Consider the following 21,235-nt stretch of genomic DNA (forward strand, 5'->3'; position numbering starts at 1 on the left):
GCAAGTTTCCAAACACGTGAGGAGTCAATGCCTGCAAGATTTTTATTGTGTTTCGCATGAGATTCATAATGCATGATAGATTTACATTGAGCACATGACTCCAAATTCTCATGAAGAACTGCTTCCATAAATCCATTCCAATATATTCTAGCGAGATAAGTTGCTGATGGGAAAACTCTGACAGATCTCCATGACCACCCCCTGCATGCCCCGCCCACCCTCTGTTCCTCTTCGCCAAGCAACACTCGTCCTTTGTGATTCTAGCTGGGTAACCAAATTTGTTTTATTTGAAAAAAGGCTAAACAAGTTTGTAAGGGTAAGTTGCTGCAATTCCTCCAATTCAGCCAATTTCAGTAGTGAAGTACTTCGTAAGGAACTACAGTATTCATATTGGTTTCATCTGAAAACAATTGGAATTTTTTGGCGAGGGAACAAAAAGGATACAATGTCCTGACAAACCAAAAAGTACAAGGTCAGTCTTGTTACAGAGCTTGACCAGAAAATCATTGAAATGATAAAGAAAGTGCTATACTCATTAACATCCCTATTAAACAATACCCATCATCATTCCGATGCAGGTGGCCAACTTACTCGGATGAAATCAGTGAGAAGGCTTGGGAGATTTGTCTGGCAGGACATTAGCAGGAAGAATCAGCTCTGGAGGAACTTCATGAATTACTCCAAGCATCGAGTCATACTCCTCATCTCGGCGAGTGAACTTCTTACGCAATACCATCTCAAACTCGATCTCATCCAATGGTTTACCATTCTCAGAAGCATGCACCTGGGCCAAATTGGAATAGTTTGTTGCAGATTGAGAAATGAAAGCTATTTCTTCCTCAGGAACTTTGCTGGATTACCTGCCCATACCTGTCATTTAATTTAAAGAGTTCCGTCAACCAACAATTTTACAGTAAAACTGGAAGGCAGTCTATCAGACTAAAGCTAAACAAACAAATAATCTTTGAAGAGCTGTTTCTGTGCTGATAAGGTTTATTTGAACAGTTGAAGATTAACAAAAAAAATGCTTGAGATCTTAGAAATAGAGATTGGGAATTTCAGATATTTCTGATTAATCAAATACTTCTAAAATTTGTGTAAATATGAACAGCGTGTGAGAATGTATCACCACCAACCAAAGGTTTCCAAGAGTTGAATGATCAGGACAAACTTGCTGATAAGGAATATCAATTAGAACAACAATGATATATTTGTAACTGCAATAAATAAGAGGACTCTAGCTAAGCACAAATATTTTTGACAATAGTTAAAGAACAAATATTTGATTCTTGGGCTCTTCTGATCAGTGCAAGGCTGGGGAGATATGATTTTCAAAACAACAACTACTATATCATGCTTTGTCGAAAGCACCAGCATTTGTGGGGGTGGGGGTGGGGGGAGGGAGGGAGGGGGGAAACATAATTTATTCAGAAAGAAGAAGTTTGACGAAGAAACAGTTGACAACCTCCCCGCCTGGGATTTTTTGTATTCTGCCTTACAAGGGCCCGACCAGCAACCATGCCATGTTTCTCCACAACCACTCCGTCAAGCAGGGTTGCCCCAGTGCCAACGAAAGCTTCATCCTCCACAGTGCATCCATGTAAGACAGAACTATGACCTGTCGTCCAAGCTCAAAAACATAATGCGGAATCTTCTGAGCAGTTTTGTTAGTTAAATAAAGTATTGCAATTCGGATGTCAATTCAACACCAGAAAAATTATGAATATAGATTAGTCAAATCCGCTAAATTTATATCTTGTTACGTATGAATGCATGTGTCACGCCCCCGACCCGAGATTTGAATCGAGGGTCATGGCAACCGCCGCATACTTATAGAATACTTTTCCCATAAGCATGCAAGGCATCTCATCATGATATCTTCACAAACAGTTAAATAAATTTTTCTTTATTCAATAATCAAACCTTGGTTCAAATAACAAATCAAAACTAAGTGTTCAAAAGAAAGTAACTGTCTGACAAAGTCAATACTAAAAACAAAACTAAAGGTCTTGAATCAATTCTGAGAAAAATCCTAAATCAATGAGTTAACTCCATCTCTAATCGCTCTCCCAACCGAAATCCCGCATCATGCTAATTTTCTGGATCTGTAAGAAAAACATAAAACTTATCATGAGCTAAATAGCCCAGTAAGCAGTGTATACCTTTAACCGAATAATCAGGCAAATAATACTATGCATAACAAATCAATATGTAATTTCATGAAATCATAATCATACTGTCAATCATATATAAAAGTCAATTCATCATAATTTTTAATTATGCTTTTCTTCTTAAATTCATCAATTTCTTAAATTCTTCTTACCAACCATGACTATGACCACATTATCCCTGTGGCAGGGTCATAATACCGCGTATCTGCTTGCGGTGAGCTGCGAATCATCTGGCAGCCAAGTCCTTTGGAACCGCTGGTCTAACTGGCGGTTTTATCGCTGGTCTATCTGGCGACATGTCGCTGGTCTTACTGGCGACGTAAACCCTCAGGACAGTCAATTGCCAACGTATATGCCCCCATTGGCGGGGTCCTCAACACAGTCAGGTTGTCAATTTCATATTGTCTTCCAATTCATATATTATTTTCAAGAATAATAAAATTAATTGATATTCGAATCAAATCAATTATAACATTCTTTGAGATCATATATCATCAAAATAATTGTTCCACAAATAACTTCAATCATAAATAATTTTCTACAATTAACTTTCATCATAAATAATTTTCAACAATTATTTCAATAAATAATTACAATCGCAAGCATACATAAATTTATTTAATTCATAATTTATCAGATAAATTCAGTAAAAGTAAACTCTACTTACCTCAAACGTATTCCAATAAATCCACATAATTCTATAAAATTTCTTCCAAAAATTCTGTTCGTAGATCATATCGCGATATCTCATGATCAAATATCCACAATCCTATACAGAATCAATTTCAATAATTAGAAAGAATACGAATACCATATTTCAACGGTTTAGATTGGGTCCGATCATCTAATTTTATCTAATCAAAATCTAATTAGGACCTAAACGATCCAAAGTTTGACTATCAGATCAAATCAGATTCGAAGTGATAGGATCGAGGTTTCTTCATCGATTTCATAAAATCAAGTGGAGAGAGAGAATCAGAGGAGAGAGAATTCATGAGGTACAATTCGAATTGATCAAGTGACACAATCCAACATTACGATTGGTCCAATATCTCAATTGGTGAAATCAATCATGATCAAATCAAATCATGGCTAGATTGAAATCATGGATGATCAAATCTAAAGATTCATGGTCTGATTAATGTGGTTGCTAGTATGCTGTCTGACAATCATGGATCAGGATTCTTCATTAGAATCAGATCAGACTTATTAAAAGAAATTTCTTCATTCACTAACCTTTTTTTAGAGAGAGAATCAATCAAGAGAAAAAATATTTTAGAGAGAGAAAATTCTAGAGAGAGAAAACTCATCTTGAATTCTTCAGACAATATGATTCAACAAATTCTGATTGATCAGATCAAATCATGCTAAAATTATCATGTGGACAATTCAATAAGATCATGAGAAATAAAATCTAAAAATACTTGATCTGATCAAAGTGGATGTCGGTGTACCATCCGACGATCACGGATCAAAAAAATCCATCACGAGGATCATTTAAATTCATCATCATTCTTCTCAAAATTCTAGAAATCTTAGGAGAGATAATCTAGAGAGAGAATTCTAGAGAGAGAAAGTAGAGAGAGAAAGTCCAATTCTAGAGAGAGAAAATACCAGTTCAGGCTGAAGAGAGAGGAAAGAGAGAGAAACTCTCTTTCTCATATTTTATTATTTATATCATTATTTATTAATTAATTTAATGATTTTTCTTTTCTTTTCTTTTCTCTCTCTCTTTTTTTTTTCTTTTCTTTTTCTTCATGGAAGAGAGAGGAGAGAAAATCCTATTTATTATTATTATATTATTATTATTTTATTTTTCTATTTTATTTTTCCTTTTCCTTTTTCTTTTTTTTTCTTCTTTTTCTTTTCTTTTTCTTCTTTTTCTTTTCTTTTTCTTTTCTTTTCCTTCTTCTTCTTTTCTTTTTCTTTTTCTTTTCCTTCTTCTTCTTCTTCTTCTTTCCTCTTCTTTGGCCGAACGGGAGGGGAACAGAGGGGCGTCGCCCGTGGTCCGGCGGGCTGCAGCGGCACGGTCGATGGTCCGGCAACGGCGGCCGACAGCAGGGAGCAACAGAACGCCGGCGGTGAGGCTCGGCCGATGGGAGATTTAGAAAAAAAACGAAAAACAGGGGACCGCCTCCTTTCCACGGATTTCTTCGGTCATTGGCCTATCACCGGCGGCCATGACTTTTGGAAAAGACAGATAGAGGGGTGGGGGTCCAAACCTAAGGGTGAGATGCCGCAAACGACGGCGTCGATGGTCGGAAAAGGGTGAAAGATGACTCGGCCGAACAGGGAAAAAACAGGGCATCATTTTCTTCTCGATTTCCGACAAAGTCGGCGACCGACAATGATGTTTGGGGCCAGAGGGGAAACGGAAGAAGGAGAGGAAGAAAGGTTGGAGCCTTACCTGAGCTCCGACGGCGTCTTCGGCCTCTGTTTTCCGACGAGCACAAGAATAGGAGGCCGCGGCTTCAATCGGGAAAATCGGAGAAAAATCTCCGGCAATCATCGGTGGCTGCAGGGTCTACCCATAGAGGAGAGGGGAAGGGTTCTTATAGAGCTCGTCCTAGGGTCTTTCAATGGCCCTAGGACTCCGATTCTTGATCGGAGAAGAGGAAGACTCTGATCCGGAGTCTCCCTGCTCTGTTATTTTTTTTTTTTTTTTTTTTTTGGGCTTTGATCTGCTGGGCTGGGCTTTGGGCTTGGTTTGGGATATAACATTCTTCACCCCTAAAAAGAAATTTCGTCCTCGAAATTTTCATACCTGTAGTCTCGAAGAGCTGGGGATATTTTTGCTTGAGTCTTCATAGTTTCTTACTTGAATCTCATCCTCAAACATTTCAAAATTCTAATTCTTAATACAAATTCATTCTTAAATCATTTCATAAGAAAAAAGTCAATACATTAATATCAATCTGATACGGAACCATTTATTTTCTTATTCATCAAGATCAACATCTCAAAGATTTTCATATTTCAAGATTTCAAAATTATGATCTCATTTTCTGTAAAAATTAATGTTCAATATCTCATGACTCAAATTAAAATCAAATCTATCTCTTGTGAATAGAAGAGGATCAATGTCTCTATTCTTGCATAAGAACTTCATTCATCATCATCATTCATTTTTTTTTTTCAAAATATTAATCACTCTTAATTTCAACCCATCATAAGATAGGAAAAACATACTTCTTATGAATCATATGATGACATCCTAATCAATCAAAATTCAAAAATATTTTCTCTTATTCGTACTTTCAAAGGTTAAATATTTATCATTTCAATCTCATTCTCGAACTTTTGATATTTTATTTCTCGATGCAACTTCATCATTAAGTCATTTCATAAAGATTGAATCAATATCACCATTGTTGATTGAATCAATATCACTATTTCTAGTCATCAAAATTTTCTTACTCAAACCCTCAAACTCTTAATTAATCAATTCATTATCAAATTAAATTATAAATAACTCCAATCCATCTTTTGTTGAACAATCATCAATATCAATAGATAACCTCAATCTTTTTCATTCAGTCTGAGAAATAATAATAATCAAAAGAGTTCTAACTTCAAATTTCATTATACCCTGGAGATAATTATTTGAGTATACTAATCTAAGATCAAAATCATCATTCGATAAATAATCTCAAATTCTTTCTAATAAATAGAGAATTATAAAATTTAATTCTAAGATAGAAAAAAATTATCTCTAAATATTCTAAATCTAAAATCAAAAATCAAAGGTCCACTCATCCTAGAATTAGGATGCTAATTATTTTTGTAGCATAGTAGGTGGAAGCTCTACTTTTGAAAATCATATTAGGGATATCCAAAAATAATTTAAAATTTTAAAATATTATTCTTTCTAATATCAATAAATTTTTTGTATTAAGCCATATCATCTATCATAATTCTTTAACTCAAAGGGTCAACATTCCTGACTTACTCAAAGTAGTTCAGATTACCATGCTTCTACTGTGCACTCTGATCTAACAATCAAAATTTCTTAGGTTCACCAAAAAAAAAATTGGATCAAATTATTTTTTTATCCTCAAATTTCAATTGAAATCAAAGATTAACTTTCGATTCTCATTCATACCTTTACTGGTGTACAATAATCTTGATTAACCCTTGAGTCCAATATCATATTTAAACCATCATATAGATTTACTATAATCAATATGAATCAAATCTCAATTCTCATATCAATTCAATTCGATAATTTTCAAACCAAAAATCTTTATAAGTCAAATTAATGAAAAAAAAATCCTTCGATGCTCCACCAAATTTGGACATAATCAAAATATATAAGAATTTCAAATCATTATTTTTTTCTAAAATTTCTATCATCAGGATCTTCAATATCTATCAAATATCCTTTCATAACAATCATACAAGCTTCAAAAAAAATCAAATCTCCATTTAATAGTAGATTCAATTAGGGACCTTGTTAACAAAAGCAAAGGAACTCCATATCAATTTCTAAATCCAAAATTTTTAAATTGTAAATTCACATGGATCCCTTAATCTGAAATAAATATAAATCAGATCTTTTATCTTAATCTGAAGATATCAATTTTTCATTAACAACCTCAACAATAATATCAGAAAATCTCTTGATCAACTTAGATACGAAGTCTTTAAATTAAAATTTCATACACATCATGTAGTCTCTAAGAGACATAATAAGATCCATTATTTAGATCTAAGGATGATGATTAAAGATTCCAGTATGATGAATATTCTACAACCTCATAATCGATTTCATCAATAAGAAATAGGTTTCTTTACAATATCCTCAAATATACATTCATCCTAATATGCCACTTTATATATAATCCACATATCAAATTCAATTTCGATAAATATTCCAATCAAGCATCATAAAAAAAACTTTCTTAGCCCATTCTGGAATAACATTTTATCGTCAAGTCTTTATCTTGCTAATAATAGTCAACTTCTCAACTAGAAGTAATATCATAGTATTATTCTCACATCGAATTTGAACTTACGATTCACTTGAATAACCAATGATCAAATTAATAACCATAATGCACAATAAAATTTTATATCAATCCTTTTGTGATTACTTTCGATCAAGATCTAACTAATCATATCATGATCTATAGATCATCCATCATATTTCAAACTGCATATGTCATAATCTCTTGCGATCCTTTTATACATAATCTCATTATTTAATCAAAAATTTTAAATATTTCTCCCACTACAATCATCAAAGATCTACACTATAATGTCCCTGGTGTCTATCCACTTACACCCATTCTATATCTGATTCTATGTTTCATAATTAATCTACTTATGCTCTGATACCATATTAATTGTCACGCCCCCGACCTGAGATTTGAATCGAGGGTCATGGCAACCGCCGCATACTTATAGAATACTTTTCCCATAAGCATGCAAGGCATCTCATCATGATATCTTCACAAACAGTTAAATAAATTTTTTTTATTCAATAATCAAACCTTGGTTCAAATAACAAATCAAAACTAAGTGTTCAAAAGAAAGTAACTGTCTGACAAAGTCAATACTAAAAACAAAACTAAAGGTCTTGAATCAATTCTGAGAAAAATCTTAAATCAATGAGTTAACTCCATCTCTAATCGCTCTCCCAACCGAAATCCCGCATCATGCTAATTTTCTGGATCTGTAAGAAAAACATAAAACTTATCATGAGCTAAATAGCCCAGTAAGCAGTGTATACCTTTAACCGAATAATCAGGCAAATAATACTATGCATAACAAATCAATATGTAATTTCATGAAATCATAATCATACTGTCAATCATATATAAAAGTCAATTCATCATAATTTTTAATTATGCTTTTCTTCTTAAATTCATCAATTTCTTAAATTCTTCTTACCAACCATGACTATGACCACATTATCCCTGTGGCAGGGTCATAATACCGCGTATCTGCTTGCGGTGAGCTGCGAATCATCTGGCAGCCAAGTCCTTTGGAACCGCTGGTCTAACTGACGGTTTTATCGCTGATCTATCTGGCGACATGTCGCTGGTCTTACTGACGACGTAAACCCTCAAGACAGTCAATTGCCAACGTATATGCCCCCATTGGCGGGGTCCTCAACACAGTCAGGTTGTCAATTTCATATTGTCTTCCAATTCATATATTATTTTCAAGAATAATAAAATTAATTGATATTCGAATCAAATCAATTATAACATTCTTTGAGATCATATATCATCAAAATAATTGTTCCACAAATAACTTCAATCATAAATAATTTTCTACAATTAACTTTCATCATAAATAATTTTCAACAATTATTTCAATAAATAATTACAATCGCAAGCATGCATAAATTTATTTAATTCATAATTTATCAGATAAATTCAGTAAAAGTAAACTCTACTTACCTCAAACGTATTTCAATAAATCCACATAATTCTATAAAATTTCTTCCAAAAATTCTGTTCGTAGATCATATCGCGATATCCCATGATCAAATATCCACAATCCTATACAGAATCAATTTCAATAATTAGAAAGAATACGAATACCATATTTCAACGGTTTAGATTGGGTCCGATCATCTAATTTTATCTAATCAAAATCTAATTAGGACCTAAACGATCCAAAGTTTGACTATCAGATCAAATCAGATTCGAAGTGATAGGATCGAGGTTTCTTCATCGATTTCATAAAATCAAGTGGAGAGAGAGAATCAGAGGAGAGAGAATTCATGAGGTACAATTCGAATTGATCAAGTGACACAATCCAACATTACGATTGGTCCAATATCTCAATTGGTGAAATCAATCATGATCAAATCAAATCATGGCTAGATCGAAATCATGGATGATCAAATCTAAAGATTCATGGTCTGATTAAGGTGGTTGCTAGTATGCTGTCTGACAATCATGGATCAGGATTCTTCATTAGAATCAGATCAGACTTATTAAAAAAAATTTCTTCATTCACTAACCTTTTTTTAGAGAGAGAATCAATCAAGAGAGAAAATATTTTAGAGAGAGAAAATTCTAGAGAGAGAAAACTCATCTTGAATTCTTCAGACAATATGATTCAACAAATTCTGATCGATCAGATCAAATCATGCTAAAATTATCATGTGGACAATTCAATAAGATCATGAGAAATAAAATCTAAAAATACTTGATCTGATCAAAGTGGATGTCGGTGTACCGTCCGACGATCACGGATCAAAAAAATCCATCACGAGGATCATTTAAATTCATCATCATTCTTCTCAAAATTCTAGAAATCTTAAGAGAGATAATCTAGAGAGAGAATTCTAGAGAGAGAAAGTAGAGAGAGAAAGTCCAATTCTAGAGAGAGAAAATACCAGTTCAGGCTGAAGAGAGAGGAAAGAGAGAGAAACTCTCTTTCTCATATTTTATTATTTATATCATTATTTATTAATTAATTTAATGATTTTTCTTTTCTTTTCTTTTCTCTCTCTTTTTTTTTTCTTTTCTTTTTCTTCATGGAAGAGAGAGGAGAGAAAATCCTATTTATTATTATTATATTATTATTATTTTATTTTTCTTTTTTTTTTTTCCTTTTCCTTTTTCTTTTTTTTTTCTTTTTTTTTTTTCTTTTTCTTTTCTTTTCCTTCTTCTTCTTTTCTTTTTCTTTTTCTTTTCCTTCTTCTTCTTCTTCTTCTTCTTTCCTCTTCTTTGGCCGAACGGGAGGGGAACAGAGGGGCATCGCCCATGGTCCGGTGGGCTGCAGCGGCACGGTCGATGGTCCGGCAACGGCGGCCGACAGCAGGGAGCAACAGAACGCCGGCGGTGAGGCTCGGCCGACGGGAGATTTAGAAAAAAAATGAAAAACAGGAGACCGCCTCCTTTCCACGGATTTCTCCGGTCATTGGCCTATCACCGGCGGCCATGACTTTCGAAAAAGACAGATAGAGGGGTGGGGGTCCAAACCTAAGGGTGAGATGCCGCAAACGACGGCGTCGATGGTCGGAAAAGGGTGAAAGATGACTCGGCCGAACAGGGGAAAAACAGGGCATCATTTTCTTCTCGATTTCCGGCAAAGTCAGCGACCGACAATGATGTTTGGGGCCAGAGGGGAAACGGAAGAAGGAGAGGAAGAAAGGTTGGAGCCTTACCTGAGCTCCGACGGCATCTTCGGCCTCTGTTTTCCGGCGAGCACAAGAATAGGAGGCCGCGGCTTCAATCGGGAAAATCGGAGAAAAATCTCCGGCAATCATCGGTGGCTGCAGGGTCTACCCATAGAGGAGAGGGGAAGGGTTCTTATAGAGCTCGTCCTAGGGTCTTTCAATGGCCCTAGGACTCCGATTCTTGATCGGAGAAGAGGAAGACTCCGATCCGGAGTCTCCCTGCTCTGTTATTTTTTTTTTTTTTTTGGGCTTTGATCTGCTGGGCTGGACTTTGGGCTTGGTTTGGGCTATAACTGCATGAGAGTCAAATTTGAAGATTTTAGACTCCAAGGAGCATGCACCGTCAACAATTTGCGGATACACTCAACAAATATCAATCAGAGGAAGAAACAAATGAGAAAAAAATGAAGATATAACATGCAAAACATTAGAAAAGCTTAGTTGGATCAGTTGGTATAAGACGGTAAAGGAAATAGGCAACAGTTTACTTACCTACTGTAACATTATCTCCAATGACAGTTGGTAGGACCTTCCCACTTATGTTAGATTTTGCTACATGCACCAGAGAATTATCTTGTATGTTAGTTCCAGATCCAATGCAGATGCTGTTAACATCACCTGGAGAGAAAAAAATATTACAGAAGAGGTGACGATTGTGATTAGAACCAAGTAGACATAATCCAAATACAACTTATCCTTAATCACAATTTTGGGAAATCATTAGCTGGAAAGCATATGTAAGGGAGGGAATGAACAAGGTTTTTCCATCCAATTCGATTCTTTATGATCATGTTTGATTTTTTTTTTTTTTTGAAATAAGAAATTCAAGAAAAAAGAGTGCAAGTGACCAATATGCTCCCATTTAGATCAATTTTCCATGTTACCCACCATACCTGAGTAGTACCTACTGGCTTTGAGATGGGAGTGGAGTTATCAAGATACAAGCTTATTACAGGAGGCGATCCATGGCAAATCTCCATAATTTATATGGACATCCATCATTATCACATGTCAAATGAAGAGCATCAGTACTCTCTCCCTCTCTCTGGTCAAGGCTACCAATTTTGCAGTTGCATGAGATTTTTATATTCGTATAAATATGGGCTAACACCTAAGACTGTAACAACTCAAATTCAGATTTCCTATCTTCCTCCACACTGCTGCCAAAGCATTCAATACTATTGAGTTGAAGAAACCTGCAAATTAATTTTCACAATTTGAGAAACCATTGGTCAAAGACGTGTCCTCCAACACAACAATGGAAATCCAATCTATTGTGATCACGCTTGGAGAATAAATGCCAGATCATGTTCCAATTGAGCGATCAAGGGCCTGTCAGAATGCGAGTATAGATCATCATGCAATGAACTAATCCTTCGACTGGAAGTGAGGGGAAGGCCAGCAATGGGAAAGAAGAATTTCAGGGAAGAAGCTCACCTCACGGTCTCCACGGAGCCCACAATCGAAGAAAACCTGATTCCGTAGGCAAGGTATTTTACTTGATCTTGATTTTTTGTTGGAATCCCATGATCTCTAGACCACCCAGTGATTCTTCCGTCCCACCATTAACTCATTCCTAACAGCAACCTTAAATGGAAAAGTTTCAAGGACATTTTAGACCAAAATCCAAACAGCACGAGGGAGTATCTATTGGATCCAATTGCTTACAAGAAGATAAATGCATGCCCAAAAGTTGGGAACAAAATCCAACACTTTTAAGGACCTGGCATTTGTTGATTCTCTAGATCCGTTAATGTATGTCATCCAATATATTGTTAGCCTCAAGTTTCTGGAACAAGGTGCACCAGAGCTATCATCTGATTGTCTTTTTGCAAGGGAGATGTTTGTTCATCTCCCTCATCAAGTTCTGGAAATTTAATGGTGGGATACATGCCACACCATTGAGAAGTATTTTGGGACATGATCTGAGCAGTGGAAGCAATTAATGCATATATGTTGTGAATTGACAGGAATGCCTCTGGATCTTTTTAATTTTTTACCTTTTAATTTGCTATAATTAATTTTTTCTGCCGATTTTCCCAATTTCATTTTATCTTATTCAGTTCACATAATAAAAATATCCCAGACTCATACGAAATGTCAGCTGGTTGCGACGTGGCAGAACTTAACATAAAAATGGAAAAAAGGTTGAAGGCAAACTAGTAAGTATTAGGGCCCATAGACGGGCCAGCCATCAAGACAAAAGGAAAGGAGGGGAGGCACATCTCCCACTACACATCCTAAAACCCTAGGAAGAGCACCCATCTCTCCTTTCCCGAGAGGTTGAGAACATCATCATGTTTTGGGAGTCAATGAGTTGGTCTACATCTTTTCTAATTTTATTATAAGTCGTTTATGAGACCCTTGCAAGCTTAGCATTGAAGATTGGAAGTTACAAAAAAAGGCTCTTCTCCTTAGTTTTTTCTCAAATTAACACTGAAATCTATTTTTATACTTAACTAGATACTTAAATTTCATTAACTCTTGATTATTCTTCCATGATATGCAATACCTTGATTCATTACATATTATTTTTCTGTTTCATGCATGACAATCCTGAAATTCCACATTCCGAAGCTACAGATTCGCAATTCATTACACTTAAAACATCCTAATCTAGTGGCTCTGACCTCCATTGCAGGAATTTTCCAGGTTGGGTGGCACATCCACTTCAGAATCTTCTAGAAAACTCTTCCCTGCAACCACTTCCTAAGTGGTTTTTATTAACTTTTTTCCACTTTTTTTGCCATGAGAGTTGCTTCTCCATACCTTCTTTTGGTAACTAAGGTTCTGACACATTGAGTGAACTTTGGTGTTACCGAAATTTTTGGACAGCACTTAGAATTTTTCTGAAACCCTAATTTAATAATCCACTCTTAAGCAACATTGAGTCTACATCAGTAATCAGACTATATTAATTTGTTTCAAAGTGGTATGTTTCGATAATAATTGATATGCATCACCATACTAGCATATAATATAGAGGTCTAATCCAAAGTTTGCTGAATCAATACCAGAGGTTGTTCTAGCTGGCAACTGATTCCGTACAATATGGGTTCGTACCATATTATTCCGTAGAATATTGAAAATAGAGAGAAGAAGGGGGAGAGGGAGAATAGGAGAGAGGAATAGTGAGAGAGAGTGGGAGAGGGTGGAAGGAAGAGGGAGGGCTAATGGAAACCCAAACCCCAACCCTAATCCTAGTGGAGCAAGAGTGAGAGGGAGGGCGGGTGGGAGGGAGGGGGAGGGCCAATGGAAAGCCTAACCCGAACCCAAATGAAGGGAGAGAGAGAGGGGGGATGGAGGCAGGAACTTACCGAAACCCTTAAATGGGGAGGGCCGGAGGGGTTAATAAGTGAACTAAGAGGTTTAACCCTAAACCAGCCCCATCTCAAAATTATAGGCTGAAGGGCTGAACCATGTCGGTCCCTAACTAGTCCATTCAATACACACCAAACTAGTGTTAGAAAATTGATGTTTTCATCCATGCAGATTTTAAAATTAAAATACAGCAGAAAATTAGATTAAAACTTCTTTTAATCTAATTAGCATGCATTAGATCTGATCTACAAAATACCTAAACAAGATCCTTCATATGAGAGATAAGATTTAGAGATATGAAAATATGAAATATAAAGAATAAGATCCGATCTTATAACTTTGCGCGGGTAGTTCTTCACCACGATCTGAGATTCGTGGATGTTTTCAAGATTCCTCAAAGTTGCACATGTGTCCGATCTCTATAAGTATCTACACGGGACTGATCTCCATTTGGAGCCTCCAAAATCATCGGGGTGCAAGCTCCCTTGCAGGTTTCTCTCCTTCAGCAATTAGATTTGTCTTCTTCTTTCCATCTTTTTCCTTCACAAGTCCAAGGAAAAAGACAAGAAGATAAAGAGAGGAAGATGCGTGAACACCTTCACGCGAAAGAGGAGGAAGAAGAGAGGAAGTGATCCTCTTTTTCACTCTCTATGGCATCAAGAAAGGGTTGGCATTTTTTTTTCACCGTGAAAAGTTTCTCACGTTCCACTTTTTTTCTCACACGAGAATAGCCCCTTTTTTAATCCCCACACCCACCCTATCTCAAGTTTAATTTTAAGTTTGAATCAAATTCAAATTTTAAATAGGATAAGGATAGAGAGGAAAGAGAAACTCAGGTGCCCAATACTTGGGATGCACATCCTAACCTTTTTTCACGCACACATGAAGAGGAGGCACGCTCTCTTCCGCACTCCTTTCTTTCTTAGGTGTGGATAAGATAAGAGAGTCTCCAATCCGATGAGTCTTTGAAATCCTAATCCAATTCAAACTTGATTCAGTCCAATTCGAGTCAAATTCAATTAGAAATTAAAAGAATAATGTCCTATAAGCTAATCGCATATGAGATACGATCAGATATTTTCTGTATTTTATCTTCCAAACTCATATAATTGATATTGTTATTTAATAAAATAGGCTTCTCGATGCATTATATGCTGTATCTTATTATTATTTTTAAGATTATAATGAACTCCATAGGTCTGGATAATGATTTAAGGGCCGTGATGAGATCACGCCAGTGAGACCTAAATTCTTAATAGCCACGATCTAAAATATTCTCAATCATTGGTTCATTGAGTCGGGATTCAATGATATCGGTAAGACTGGCATGTCCTATGTATGCTCAATAATGAGGGTGGTTGATCTCATAATCACTTGTGTGGTGACACTAAAGGATGTGGATGCTTATTAGAGAATGAGTTCACTGAATAGACCTACGAGAAAATATCTAATAGAGTCTTATTTATATGTCAGCTAATAATTCTCTAGTGGGAGTTGTGTAAGTGATTATTTGACCTGAGATCGTCATAGTATCTTGTGTACATGAATCCATATTTTAGTTCACTTCCTAACTTGATTCTCTGATCCTTATGTGGGGTGTTCTGGATATGGTGAAGTATCCATAGAGATTGTGAGTGATCAATAAGAGATCAGTCACTCCTAATAAGGGGAGCGAACATCTTATGTAATCTCATAGGTCGATGATTCTAGAAGTCTTTGACCAAAGTAGGATGATAATTAGAAAGTGATTTCTAATGTATCATCATCTGAATCATCATCTTCTGATCGAGATACATTTAGATAAGCAATTGGGTTTGACATGTTTCCATACCCATAGCTTATCTGGGATGTTGTTTGACTGAAAGATTGAATTACACGGTAACTTACCATTGAAGGATATTTTGATAATTTCTATCAAATTTTAAATCTTTCGGATAGTCATGACACATTGCTAGATGTCAATTTTTACTTATGAACTCATTAAAATTAAAAAAAATTAATTAAAAAATTAATTAAGAAGAGTCCTAGTTGATTGAGACTCTTGAGCTGACCTAATCTGATCGGATTAGGATTAGGTCAAGAGTCTGTGTCTATTACTGACTAGATTTAGAACCCAATGGATCACATATTTTGAAATTTGATCTTAATCTGATTTAATTAAAATTTAATATAAATTATAGGGGTTAATTTGATATGCTAGCACATTGTGTCAACCCAAGTTTCTAATTTGGTTAAGTTCAAAGTGTTTGAGCTAAACTAGACTTGTTGCCTTTGACCTGATTGGATTGGGTCTATTTTAATTGGACTTTTATCCAACTTAAAAGTATTTCAAGTGTGGAAGGAGATCTCCACACCCACTAGGTTCCATGCTAAAAAATAATTGCCGCCCACCCTTTATTGCATTGAGAAGTGGAAGAGTCTTTCTTCATGAAGACTCTAATCCATCTCCTCATTTTTCTCTAGTTTCTTAATTATCACACACTGATTTTTTATGTGGGATTTATGAGATGCAGAAGAGGAGGAGTCCTTCTGTGTGAAGGCTCTTCTGTGCCACTTAAAGCCATGGAGAATTAATTCTCTATGTGAAGACTTAGAGCGCCAAGAGTTGGCGCCCCTTGGTGCTTCTTCACATCCTTTCCTAACCTATATATATGGGGCATCCCATATGGGTTAGGTGCTGAATTTTAGATGAAAACCAGAGCTATTTGGTGTGTGATAAGATAAAAAAATTTTGAGAAAAAGATAAAAAAATTGAGAGAAAAAATAGTAAGAAGGGTGGTGAGAAAAAATAGCAAGTGTTGCTAGCTTGTCTTAGGGTTTGATTTTTTCATATGTTGGAGCATAAAATCAAATCCTAGGTTGTGAGACTTTTGGAGAGAATTCTCTTGGTATGATCTTAGTGGCAAAATCAAAGACAATTGGATATTGGTGCGATCGTTCTTCGAGTTCGAAGCCGGCAGTCTTCTTGTGAAGAAAAGGCTGCGGTAGTACACTGATTAGGAAGGACCTTAATGAACTTTCGTATGGATCATCATTGGAGGACTTCTATTTTGGAGTCTTGTAAAGATCACCATCTTATCATACTGCTCGTTGGAGAAAGTATAAATTTTTATCTCATTGCTGAAGTAAATTTCAGTGTAGGGGTAAAACGGTAATTTTAAAACTTTTTCAAAATTATAATTTTATAGTAAAAATTATTAATTAATCTAATTAATTAATATATATTAACTCTACACAAGGATCTAAATATGATATATATAGCATGCATTTAAATCTGAAATTTTGAATTCTATAGTAAACATTTTACTGTTATGTGTTCAGAACACATTATCATTGTGTAGGTAATTGATCGCTGCAGTCTGATCACCATCAGGAAGGTCAGATCATCATAATGCAGCCACATAGTATGTCTGACCTCCATGGATCATCCACACGAAGCTTCCGATCTGATCGGCTCCTCACGAATGTTAGTTCGTTGCAGAACCCTTTCGATGGCCGATGCTGATCGAACTCCTTCGATCGGTGTTTGCCGACTCCTCGGATGCTCTGAATCATCAGCAAAAGAACTTGAGAGATTGATAAAGCTCTCCCTAAAGTTTGATGGGCTCACGATACTCGTAGCTCATTTTCTCACTTTCCAAACCCTAGGCAGAAACCCTAGGGTACTCTCAGAAAAACCCTGTGCCCTTTCTGTTTCTTTTCTTTTCTCTTCTTTTCTTTTCTCATGCACAGAGCCTTTCTCATGCCACCCTTTCTCTCTCAAAAAGTTGTGTGCATGCCCCACCTTCTCTTCCCTTTTTAAAACAGTGCAAGACCGCATCTTCACCGCATCTTCACCACGTGAGAGGATAAAGCTAGGTGGTTGCTCACTTGAATTCAAATCGAATTTGAATTTAAATGCCAACCAACCTATCCTTATCCACTCAAGGCAAGAGAAGAAGGGGGCATGGGTTCTTTGTGCGTGGAGAGTTTACACGAGAAAGTTTTTTTCGTGTAGAGCAAGTGGCGCACAAGTGGATAAGGTGGCGCATGGGATTAGTTGCTCATTCAAATTCAAACATCATTTGAATTTGAATGGCCAACTAATCAATCTTTATCCACACAAATGGTGCATAATGGAGGGGCTTGGGAAGGCTTCTGCATGTGAGAAAATTCACAAGAACTCATTTCTCGTGAATTCAAATAGGCGCAGGTGAGGTGAGGTGGCGCAGGGAGATAAGTCAAAGTGGTTTCAAAATTAAATCAACCTAATTGAACCATCCTTATTAAAATAGGTTAGGCAAAATTAGACTAAATTAAACCCAACACAATTAGGCTTAATAAGGCTCAATAAAATTTTAATCAAATCAAGAATTGACTAAGCCCAACCCCTGATCAGATCAGGGACCAAACCACCTTGACGATTAGGTTAACTCTTAACCTAATTGGGTCAAATCCAACTGAATCCAATTCAATTGAACTTGATCCAAAAATAATTACTCAATCAAATTGAGTTAATTAGCGATCAAATTACTAATTAAACCTCTCATAAATACTGAGTCCAAATTCGATGGGCAATCGGGCATCAAAGTCCATCGATATGAAACCCTGATCGAAGAGTCCCAAATCAGTGGGACTCTTGACCCCGGTACCCAAAATGTGTGAAACTCATGATCAGAGAATCCTGATTCTCGATCACAGAGTCCCAGATACGTAGGACTCAGAGTCTCTAAGTATTAGGACTCTTGATCGAAGAGTCTCAGTCCAGTGGGACTCTTCACCAGCCATCAGATCAGATAGGAACCTCTAATGTGTGTGACCCCGCAGGTTCGAACCTAAGCCGGTAGCACAGGAACCAATTCCTGTACTAATCAAAATGATCAACTAGCAATGATACCCGACATCTGGATAGATCGAATAGTCACAATCGCAACATTCAAAACCTACGCGAATATGGTTACTGTATAATTCATCCCTTTTGACCCCTGTGTATAGGACGACTCAGGATTAAACTGTCAACCCTGATCAAATCATCCGAATCATGCTCAACTCAAATAGTCCTGTGACTCCTCACTAGGACTATCCTGGTCAAGGTTTTGCTAAATTGAAACAAAACTGTACACAGCTCCTGAACTGGAGTGGTCAATCCCATCTTGACACACGCACCGACAAGTCAAGTACTTGACTACACCCAGCAGCCTTCCATCACTGAATTAGAAATTCAGGTAGTCCAGTGCCTAAGTGCAGTGAGTTGCTTTCAAGTCACTGTGGCAGTCTCAGGTTGGAGGGACAGTTATACCCATATCCCATCGGAGCAAATCTTGACAGCAGAAAAAAGCTTCGGAGTCGATCACGTTCAGTGCAGACGTACCCTTACATCTCACCTGTATGCCATACTAGTGTCTCCACACTCCGTGGTTAAGAGGACAACCAACCCATATAGCAGATAATGACCTATGCTTGATAAACATTGTTGTCATTGGTAACAATGTATCATTTGATCACGAACAGGTTTAAGGACTAAACAATAAATCCTCCTTTGTCGAGTCTAAATAGTCCTAAGGACTTTACCACAACACAGGAGTTCATTAGAAGATGAAATAATTTATGATGAAAAATATCAAAATAATTTTTATTAATTTATAATTTATATACTAATATAAGAAAGAGCACAACCGTCAACAGGCTGACGATTGGCTTTGGGATACTATTCCCAACAATCTCCCGCTTGGCCTAAAGCCAATCGGTGCAGTATCTAATATCCATCTTTGACTTGAAGTCGTCAAACTCCTTCATTGCAATGGCTTTAGTGAATGGGACGGTCAGGTTCACCTTTCTGTCGATCTTCTGAAGGTCGACGTCACCTCTATCCATGATTTTTCGGATAAGATGGTAGCGGCACAGAATATGTTTCGTCCACTAGTGTGCCTTTGGTTCCTTCACCTGAGCAATGGCTCCAGAGCTGTCACAGTAGAGCAGAACTGAACCAACAAGGGAGGGTGCTACTCCGAGCTTGGTGAGAAATTTTTTCAGTCACACCGCTTCTTTGACAGCATCTGATGCAGCGACATACTCTGCCTCGCAAACTGAATCAGCCACAGTGTGCTGCTTAAAACTCTTCCAGCAGACAGCCCCATCATTAAGGATAAAAATAAATCTCGACACACTTTTACTGTCATCATGATCAGACTAGAAACTGGAGTCTGTAAACCCCATAAGTCTCAAGTTCGATTCACCATAAACAAGCCACTAGTCCTTAGTATTTCTTAAATACTTCAGGATGGTTTTAACAACTTTTCAGTGATTTTCTCCTGGATCAGATTGGTATCTACTCACTACCCCTAGTGAGTATGCCACATCTGGTCGTGTACATGTCATGGCGTACATGATAGATCCCACTACCGAAGTATATGGAATACTACCCATACGCTCTCTCTCTTGAGGTGTTGACGGACAATCCCTCTTCGAGAGAGAAATTTCATGGCCTATCAGTAGATAGCCTTTCTTGGAATTCTCCATACTGAACCTCTTCAGTATAGTATCAATGTATGTGGACTGGGATAAGCCAAGCAACCTTTTAGATCTATTCCTATAGATCCTCATCCCTAGAATGTAGGAAGCTTCTCCCAGATCCTTCATGGAGAACTGTGACAACAGCCAAATCCTTATTCCTTGTAATGCAAGGACATCATTCTCGATTAAGAGAATATCATCCACATACAATACAAGAAATACCACTACTGGACCATTAGCCCACTTATAAATGCTGGACTCTTCTCCATTCTTAACGAAGCCATACGTCTTGATCGTTCTATCAAAACATATGTTCCAACTCCGGGATGCCTGCTTAAGTCCATAAATGGACCTCTGTAGTCTGCACACCTTAGACTCATCTGTGGATGTGAACCCTTCAGGTTGTATCATATAGACCTCTTCGTCTAGCTCTCTATTTAGGAAAGCTATCTTCACATCCATTTGTCAGATTTCATAGTCCAGATGGGCAGCTATCGCAAGCATAATCCGAATGGATTTGAGCATTGCCACAGGAGAAAATATCTCATCATAGTCTATACCATAACGTTGACGATATCCCTTGACAACCGACAAACTTTATAGGTCTCCACCTTTTCGTCTGCGCCCCTCTTCCTCTTGAAGACCCACTTACACCCTATGGGTTTTACTCCTTCGGGTGGGTCAACCAATGTCCACACATCGTTGACCTTCATGGACTCCATTTCGAATTTCATAGCCTCTAGCCATTTCTCAGAGTCAGATCTCTGCATTGCATCCATGTAGGTGATCGGATCCTCATCGTTTTCATCAAGTTCAACAGGATCGCCGTTCCGGACCAAGAAACCATAGTATCTGTCCGGTTGATGTGGTGCTCTACCAAACTGCCTTAAGGGTGCAGGAACAATGGGCTCCGGATCTGATCTAACCAAATCTGATTCAGGTTTAGCAACTTGTGTCGATTTTTTCATCTACCGAACTTCCTCAAGTTCGACCTTAGAGGCAATAGTCCCTTCACCAAGGAACTCTTTTTCCAAAAAGATTGCCTTAAGGCGGACAAACACCTTTTGCTCATTAGCTAGGTAGAAATAATACCCTTTGATCTCTTTTGGGT

General features: G+C 36.9%; 1 pseudogene; it reads right to left on the bottom strand.

Annotated features, from left to right (window-relative positions):
• Nucleotides 1-601: 601 nt before the first annotated feature.
• LOC105034897 (gamma carbonic anhydrase 1, mitochondrial-like) overlaps nucleotides 602-21,235 on the bottom strand; it is a 97,297-nt pseudogene continuing 76,663 nt past the window's right edge.

The sequence above is a fragment of the Elaeis guineensis genome, chromosome 1 (genome assembly GCF_000442705.2).
Source record: "Elaeis guineensis isolate ETL-2024a chromosome 1, EG11, whole genome shotgun sequence".
Taxonomy (NCBI): domain Eukaryota; kingdom Viridiplantae; phylum Streptophyta; class Magnoliopsida; order Arecales; family Arecaceae; genus Elaeis; species Elaeis guineensis.